The 9,238-nt window shown below is 38.1% G+C and overlaps 1 pseudogene across 1 annotated transcript; it reads left to right on the top strand.

The window, feature by feature from the left end:
* Nucleotides 1-1,119: 1,119 nt before the first annotated feature.
* On the top strand, nucleotides 1,120-8,942 carry LOC308340257 (small ribosomal subunit protein uS2-like; annotated as a pseudogene). The gene is made up of 3 exons: nucleotides 1,120-1,184; nucleotides 7,948-8,406; nucleotides 8,500-8,942. The product of its transcript is annotated as a small ribosomal subunit protein uS2-like (transcript).
* Nucleotides 8,943-9,238: the final 296 nt, after the last annotated feature.

The raw sequence follows: 9,238 nt of genomic DNA, 5'->3' as shown, positions 1-9,238 counted from the left end.
TAAGATTTTATTTATTTATTTGTCACAGAGAGATAGAGAGAGACAGACAGAGGGGAGTGGCAGGCAGAGGGAGAAGTAGGCTCCCCACCAAGCAAAGAACAGATGCAGAATTCGATCTCAGGACCCTGGAATCATGACCAAAGCTGAAGGCAAACACGTAACTGACTGAGCCACCCAGGTGTCCCCCCAGCACTTTTGACAGTGGATAAAACCCATTCCCATTATCAGCTGCGGTTCTCAGATTGCCCCCACCATATTTTCAAGTGGATATTAGTTGGTTATTTTAAGATCTCCTGTTCTCAGGTCCTTCAGGCTCATCATTGTTTTCCTCTGCTTTCTCCTGAACATAAGACAGTATCTTTGTGTTGTTACTCTTGGTGGTTTGTACCTACTTGTACTTTTGGAATTCAAGAGACTATCATGCCACCTAATTTTATTATGAATATCGTCCATGAACATTTTTGGTTTTGCTCTCTAGTTGCCACGTTATTCCTATGTGGGGATTTGAGAAGATACAAAAGCCATCTCTATCTTCCATCAAATGATTTTTCAACAACATAATTTATGATGACACATCATCAGAGTTCAGAAAGGAAATATTTTTTCAGATTTCAAGTTAACACTGCGTGCCTAATGCCAAATATTCTATTTATCAAATATATTGATTGAAATAGGTAAAGACAAGCTAACTTTATTTCCTAACATTAAATTTTTATTTTTTTAAATTTTATTTATTTATTAGAGAGAGAGAGAGAGCCCGAGTAGGCGCAAAGACAGAGGGAGAGGGAGAAGCAGACTCCCCACTGAACAGGGAGCCCAGTATCTTTGCCCTCAACCCCACCTCCCCACGCCACCCCCACTCGTGCTCTCTTTCACTGGCTTTCCCTCAAGTAAATAAATAAATCTTTTTTTAAAAATGTAGTTACAGGCCCATACACATGCAGAAAGTTTCCCAGTTAAGGAAAATTAGCTTGATGTTCTACTTCTAATTAACCTTTATTTTCTTCACTTTTAAACTTGTACATGCAGGGACTTGTATAAAATTATTTGGAAAAAGAACAGGAAAAAATAAAAAACATAGGTGTTTGATGTTTGTTCATTTGTTCCGCGTCACAGAGGATGCTAAAGGACCTCAGGAATCCAGGGGTGATGGATGCCAAAAGCAATCGAATGTCTCCAAAGATGTCAGTCGTTACAATGGTCAATAAATCCCTGTCCCTTTTGGTTCATTTGGAGAATAAGAAATGAAATAGAAAATGGATAACTAATATTCTCAGATTTTTTTATTCTAGAAAGAAAATCTTCCTGGATATTAATATTAGCTTGTATGAATTATGCTTTCAATCCTTTAAGTTATACTCTTCTTGGATATAATGATCATATTTACTTTTGATAAGCTTTAAGTAAGGCAAATCGTGTACACATTGACAAACAGTATTTTTTAACAATAATAATAATGCTGATGCTTAAAATTCTAGGAAATTAAAAATGTGGTTCAAAAAAACACACAGATTTAACAAGTCAATAACAAGTGAGATCAATATCTACAGGTGTTATAAACATAGAAATTGTTATTTACCCAGAATTATCACAATGATTACTGTGCTTACTGTCTCAGTCCAAAACAATTATAAATAGGTTAACTCTGTTTGACTTCCCTACCACCTGCTGGTGGAACTTGGGATCAAACCTAGGGATTAAACTGGACAAGTGTGCACTTGAATCCAGTTATGGTTACTTTCATTACTAAAAGATCAGAAGGGAGACATACTTGGGCACCTGGGTGGCTCAGTGGGTTAAAGCCTCTGCCTTCGGCTCAGGTCATGGTCCTGGAGTCCTGGGATCGAGTCCCGCATCGGGCTCTCTGCTCCGCGGGGAGCCTGCTTTCTCCTCTCTTTCTGTCTGCCTTCCTCTCTGCCTACTTGTGATCTCTGTCTGTCAAATAAATAAAACCTTAAAAAATGAAAAAAAAAATTTAAATAAATAAATAAATAAAAGAAGGGAGACATACTTATCTCAGGAATGTGAGCAGAGGAGCATTATAGCCAGACCAGGAAAATGGGAGGAATTGGCGGAGGTCAAACAGAATGCCCATTGCGGTACTGTTTTACCAACTATGTACTCAAGAAATTTGGGCTCCAGGATAGCATGATGTGGTTCCACTTAACACAGGACAGAACAATCCCTCCTGATGAGTCAGACTCGTGGGAGAGAATCTGTGTTGGGTTTGAAAACTCCTTTAGAGTTTCTGCCAAGCAGCATCTTATACTAAAAAGATGTATAATTATATAGAGTGACTAATTCATTTTTGTACATCTCTTAGATGGTCTATTAGATGGGGTTATATATTTACCTAATTTGTCTCCATCATTTGGATCGTGCCCTTTGAGACGGGGGCTATATCTCCTTCATCCTTTCATCTCTGTTATCTAATACAATGCCTAGAATATGTTAAGTATCCAATAAAAGTTTTTTGAGAACTGAATAGGTAGGTGAGTCTTCACTCAGAAAATCTAGTGGCATCTGCAGATTTGAGTATTTCCCTATGTGCTCCCAGGTGTTCGTGTAACTTCAAATGAAACTGCCTTAAAACTGCATGAGAACTGCTTTTTCTACCCCAAACTACCCTTCTCCTGTCCCTTTTGTTGTTCATTTTTATGTTTATTAAAAATTAAACTTGGGACGCCTGGGTGGCTCAGTCAGTTAAACATCCAACTCTTGATTTTGGCTCAGGTCATGATTTCAGGATTGTAAGGTGGAGCCTTGTATCAGGTGCCATTCTCAATGCTTGAGAGTCTCTCTCTCCCTCTCCTTCTGTTCCAACCTCTGCATGTGTGTGCCCTCTAAATAAATAAATCAATAAAATCTTCAAAAAAAAAAAACTTACCAAAGCATCTTTGAATCTATAAGTATAGTGTAACCATAGAGTCTTCTCAGCTTACAAATAAAAATATCTGTGAAAACAATAAGGTGGGGTTATTCTTTTCAAAGATTATGCTATGATTTGTTTCCAAAGTGAGCTTATATTTCTTAAACAACCTAGTCTTAAATTAATTTTTCATTTACTTTCAATACTTATGCACATTAAATCTGACCCAAATAATTTATTCATTCCTAGGTTACCAAATTATGCAGAGAACACCATCAGCTTATAATTCTCTAAACCTAAAATGTGAATCATCTCTAGATAGAGTTTAAGTATGGCATATTCCCCCAAAGTATTTCTTGGTAAAGATTTAAGCAGTTGTTGAATATCTGTACTGTCTCCTTTCTAGCCCTCATAACAACTCCTACACACTGACTATTGAGTAGTATTCCTTTGTGTTAGCAGCTGGCTTCCTTCTTTCAATATATTTTAAGAACCATCCTAGTTGCAAACTAAAGTTCTATTAAGGCATTCCTCAAATTCATTTTGACTAATCTAAGATTTGGTTTCTACATGGCATGACTTTTCTTAGTCATAATTAAACCAGATATTAAGTGGACCCCTAACAGATTTCCAAAATTAATTTCTTAAAAAATAGTTTTTTATAGGATCACTTCTTGTATAGTCATATACAAGAATGCATATCTTGCTAAACATTCATCCTCTTAAACATTTAATCTTCTTGCTAACAACACATAAGGGGTGTTACTTAAGTCTCTAAGACAGAAGTCTAATCAAGTCAGCTGCATTCTTTTCCACCTTGGATTTGGCAGCTATGGAAGTTCAAAGAAAGTGAAGACTTGGCTTGGACATGGGTGTTTTCACTGCAGGTACCTGCCAGTAGAGCACTGACAGCCCTTCAGGCAAAGGGGATTGAGAAGCTCACAGAGAGACAGAAAAAAACTAAGGTAGACAGTACCCTGACTGTATTTTTCTGAGGTACATATGAGACACCACCCCACCATATTCAGAAGGCTGAAATCTTAAACTGGTGAATGCTTGTAAGGTCCTAAAGGTAATGGGAGAGCAAGGGACAGTGAAATTTGAACTGTTAATAAAAGATAGATAATCTCATCTGTTACCAAAGTCTAGTGATACTTTTTAACAGTTGATTTGAATTTTAAGTATTGTTATTTCTTTAGCATAATGTTCACTACATGCCAGGTAACTAAATTGAAAAGAAATAAAGGTATCAAATTTGAGAACCACAAATAACTATGAGGCTATCATATAATATGAGCTATTCACATAAATAATAAACTGGATGGTTGGATGGATGGATGGATAGATAGATGAGAAAATGCCAGATTTGGGGCGAAAACAAAGAAAGTAAAGCAAATGCCAAGGTCTCAATGAAAGCTGCAAAATAACCAGAAAGCTAATTAAATAACAAAACAACAAGGAGGAGAAGAAGAATAGGCAAATGAGGGATGGAGGATAAGAATTTTTCATACAAGGAATCTAAATACATGATGTGGGAGATTTGGTGTCCCTCTTCAAATTACATAAGTTCTGAGAGATGTAATTGAATATCAGAATCTTGGGATTTGTGAAAAATTTGCATACATGAAGATAATGAAATTGTTTGTATACTACTATCTTGGAAAATTACACCTATGTGGTCACCATGCCTCACTAAGGAGAAGTGCATTTGGGCACATGTGAATGAGCCATCAGTATGTTCAATGGATAGCTTGAAGGAAACTCAGAGAAACCAGTGCTGATAGACATAGCAGGGGAAGAGAGGAACTGGTCAGCCCAGATGCAGTGTGAGAACTAAAGGGTCCTGGGAAGGTCCAGAGAGGTGCAAGGGAAGAGAAGAGATGAAAAATTATGGGAGGGAGAGGACGGAAGCTGTTTCAGCAACCCCTTCTAAAATAAAGAATATAGTCCTGTATATGTAAATAGATACTCTAGGTTTTAGCTTTATTTTGAGTAATGTACAAACATCCTTTACAGTATAAGCATCTTCTGACATTGTAAGGACCTCAAGGAAAAAGACTCAACCATCAATATCTTTCCCTACAATATCCACACGTGCTGCCTCTCAAAAAATCCTTTCACAAAATAAAGGCCAGATATTCTCTTTTGCTTTTATCTTTGGTTGTTCAGCAGTTTGGAGAGTTTTCCAAAAACGTTAAGGCATAAAGATAAGTCTCTTTTCACCAAATTGCTTTGCTCTCCCATGAAACTTTCCTGTTCTGTTAAGAGAACATTTTAGAATGCCCTTGTTTCAGAATTTTAAAGAAATATGAAATTTAAGTAACTAAATCAGTGGATCACCGATTCAAAATTATTGTAGTCTGTTTCTCAGTTTATCAGTCTCCCTAAAGACCATTAAGTACTATGCACAACCAACCACAATAGCTTCATCTTTAAATGCCCAGAAGCGTAGCCCAGAAATTAAGATGGGAGTTTAATTTATTTTTTCTCCATTCAGCTTTCATTCTTTTTTCTAGTGCTTTGTAAGCTGGTTTATTTTTAATTGTGATTATTCTAAGAAAAGAATTTTAAAGAAAAAAGAACAAGGATCTTTGCCATTAAATTTGTTTTCATGCTTTTCCTTTTTCATTGTCCATGTTCTATATTGCCTATCAAACTCTGCCTTTAAAGTGTGGGAGAGGGACCAGGAATGGGAGTACCGCCCTACCCAAACTTTTGGTGACTGCTTCCTCCTCTAAACTCCCATAGCACAGATCGTGTTAAGCATTCACTTTGTTCTTAACATGTGTATTATACTTACAATTACTACATAACAATGAAAAAACAACCCCAAAACTTAGCAGCTTAAAACAACCACTTCATTATGGTCTAGGACTATGAAAGTCAAGAATTCAGATACCACACAAGTGGCAATGGCTTATCTCTGTTCTACAACATCAGCAGTTCAGCAGGGAGTTTCTTATGGCTGGGGGTTACAATCATAACTGAGAGACCATTACTGAGACAGGGTGGAAAGAGAAGAGGTCACAGGAAGAGAGGTTAGCCCAGCAATTCACTGGGATACATGTGCCCTATGAAGAAAGTTGACTAATTGAAAAAAGATACAGAAGTTAAACAATGTTCCATAGGTTGTTTAGAAATTGGCTTAGTAATCTTCTTCCTGTTTCCTTGCCCTTGAGTATTCCCCTCCCACACTGATTCTGCGCTTGGTCATGTGTGTTGCTTTGGTCAATGGCAAATCTGACATAAGCAGAAAAAGTTTTGAGGTGATTTGTCATGGAGGAAAATCTAACAGATATAAATATCTACAATCTTATTTTAAATGGTATGCTGTCCTGTGATAGAAACTCTTTTTTGTCCTAAATGTGCAATAAAAATTTTCTAGAGACCATGTTGATGATGATTTGGAAGCAGAATAAAATTGGGCAATGGTGGTAATTGAGAGATGAAATAATTGGACAACATGGTATAGGAAAAGAATTAATAAAAGCAGAAGATAAATAGTATATTAGACAAAGAGGATAAAATAACATCTAGAACTCAAGCCAGTAGTAACTCATTTCATAAAACTGAAGTCATGAAAAAGAACACTGGATTAGAAGTTGGAGCCAATTTCATCAAGAAATTGATAAAGAATATAAGATAACCCAAAAGCCCTATTGAGCATCCAAGATGTTGACATGGTGTTATACTAAGAAGAAAAAAAGAGAGAGAGAGAGAGAGAGAGAGAGAGAGAGAACATGATGGGGAAGCTAAAATACACTCTGTCTACTCATCTTTGATATTAATTTGAAAGGCAGCTTGGACAGGACTTAAGATTAACCACATCCATAGCTGTGAGCTGTGAGCTGTGAGCTGAAGCTTCTTTTCTTGCTTCTAGAAGTTCTTTTACCTTTCCTGTCAGTATTTGTTTAAGAATTTATGATTGAGTTGGCTGATATTCACTCCATGAAAATTTATTAACTAAGACCACACTGGTAACCAGAGAAAGGTAGAATAAGAGGGGTGAGTTGAAGTTTGTTAACAGTTACAGGTAAGGTACTCAAGTAAGATGCAGACTGCAAGAGTATCAGAATAGAAGGTTAATTTGTCTGTATTAAGCAAGTCGTTGAATGTTTATTTTGTTCAACAAGATGTAGCCTTCAGCTAAATTCATTTTTAAAGACAAAACTCAGGTTAACAGAAAACATTATCCAAAAATGTAAATTCTATACCAAGAAAGAGACAGAATATTAATATTTTAAACTGCAATAATTTAGAGGCACGTGAGTGGCTCAGTTGGTTAAGCATCTGCCTTTGGCTCAGGTCAAGATCTCCAGGTCTTGGAATTAAGCCCCACAGGGGCTCCTTGCTCAGTGGGGAGTCTACTTCTCCCTCTGCTCCTCTCCCTGCTCCCATGTGATTGCTCTCTGTCTCTCTCAAGTAAATAAATAAAATCTCTTTAAAAAATAAAAAATAGGGGTGCCTGGGTGGCTCAGTGGGTTAAAGCCTCTGCCTTCGGCTCAGGTCATGATCTCAGGGTCCTGGGATCAAGACCCGCATCGGGCTCTCTGCTCAGCAGGGAGCCTGCTTCCTCCTCTCTCTCTGCCTGCCTCTCTGCCTACTTGTGATCTCTGTCTGTCAAATAAATAAATAAAATCTTTAAAAAAATAAATAAATAATAGATTTAAAAAAAATCGGGGTGCCTGGGTGACTCAGTTGTTAATAAGCATCTGCCTTTGGCTCAGGTCATGATCCCAGAATCCTGGGATCAAGCCCTGCATCAGGCTCCCTGCTCAGTGGGAAGCCTGCTTCTCCTTCTCCCACTCCCCTTGCTTGTGTTCCCTCTCTTGCTGTGTCTCTCTCTGTCAAATAAATAAGTAAAATCTTTTTTAAAAAATAATTATTAATTAAAAAGTAAAACTGCAGAAATTTAAACCTCTATAATTTTATAGAGTGATGTCTACATCCCTATGTCATTCTGAAATATTTGAAAACACTAATATTCATTGAGTTAAAAGTAAACCAGTTTTCCCTTTCCATGTTACCCAGGGAAGGGTCCATAATGCATTGTTTTGCATTTCCATTGTAATTTAAAGGAAAACTTTCACAACATCTGGGGCCCTTGATGTCCTGCAAATGAAGGAAGAAGATATCCTCAAATACCTTGCAGCAGGAACCCACTTAGGTGGCACCAACCTCAACTTCCAAATTGAACAGTACATCGACAAAAGGAAGAACGATGGCATCTACATCATAAATCTGAAGAGAACCAGGAGAAGCTTCCGCCGGCAGCTGGTACCATTGCTGCCATTGAAAACCCAGCTAATGTTAGAGTCATATCATCCAGGAATACGGGCCAGCAAGCTGTGCTGAAGTTTGCTGCTGCAACTGCAACAACTTGATTGCTGGCCACTTCACTCTTGGAAACTTCACTAACCAGATCCAGGCAGCCGTCTGAGAGCCGAGACTTTTGGTGGTTACCGATCCCAGGGCTGACCACCAAGCTCTTACAGAGGCATCTTATATTAACCTGCCTACCATTGCTCTGTGTAATGGTTACCGATCCCAGGGCTGACCACCAGGCTCTTACAGAGCCTTATATATAACATCTTATATTAACCTGCCTACCATTGCTCTGTGTAATGCAGACTCTGCTCTGCACTATGTGGACATTGCCATCCCTTGCAACAACAAGGGAGCTCAGTCAGTGGGCCTGATGTGGTGGGTGCTGGCCAGGGAATTTCTGCCCATGTGTGGCACCATTTCCCGTGATCACCCATGGGAGGTCATCCCCGATCTCTAGTTCTACAGAGATCCTAAAGAGATTGAAAAGGAAGGTCAGGCCTCTGATGAAAAGGCTGTGACCAAGGAGGAATTTCAGGGTGAATAGACTGCTCTAGCTCCTGAGTTCACTGCTACTCCACCTGAAGTTGCAGACTAGTCTGAAGGTGTGCAGACGCCCTCCGTGCCTACTCAGCAGTTCCGTACTGAGGGAGGGAAGTGGAGGGCCCAGCCGGCCACTGAAGACCGGTCTGCAGCTCCCACTGCTCAGGCCACTGAATGGGTAAGAATAACCACTGAGTGGTCTTAAGCTGCTCTTCCACAAATGCAAACAAAATGGAAATAAGGTTGATGGAAAATAAACAGTTTCTTAAAAAAAATTAAAAAAGGAAAAAGAAAGGTAAACCAGTTTTATAAATAGATAAATTCTAAAATAAATTTACATATTATTCCTAAAAATACAGTTTTCATAAATAAAGTATTTTATACATTTTTCCTAACGAATACTTGACCAGAACCACACATAAAGTGCCTATAAATTCTGGAGGAGAACTTATAAGAATACTACAGAATAAAAATTTAAAATTCATATTTGAAAATTATTGT

This window comes from Martes martes (assembly GCF_963455335.1).
Source record: "Martes martes genome assembly, chromosome: 3".
Lineage (NCBI taxonomy): Eukaryota > Metazoa > Chordata > Mammalia > Carnivora > Mustelidae > Martes > Martes martes.
This window is presented reverse-complemented; position numbering and strand designations above follow the sequence as displayed.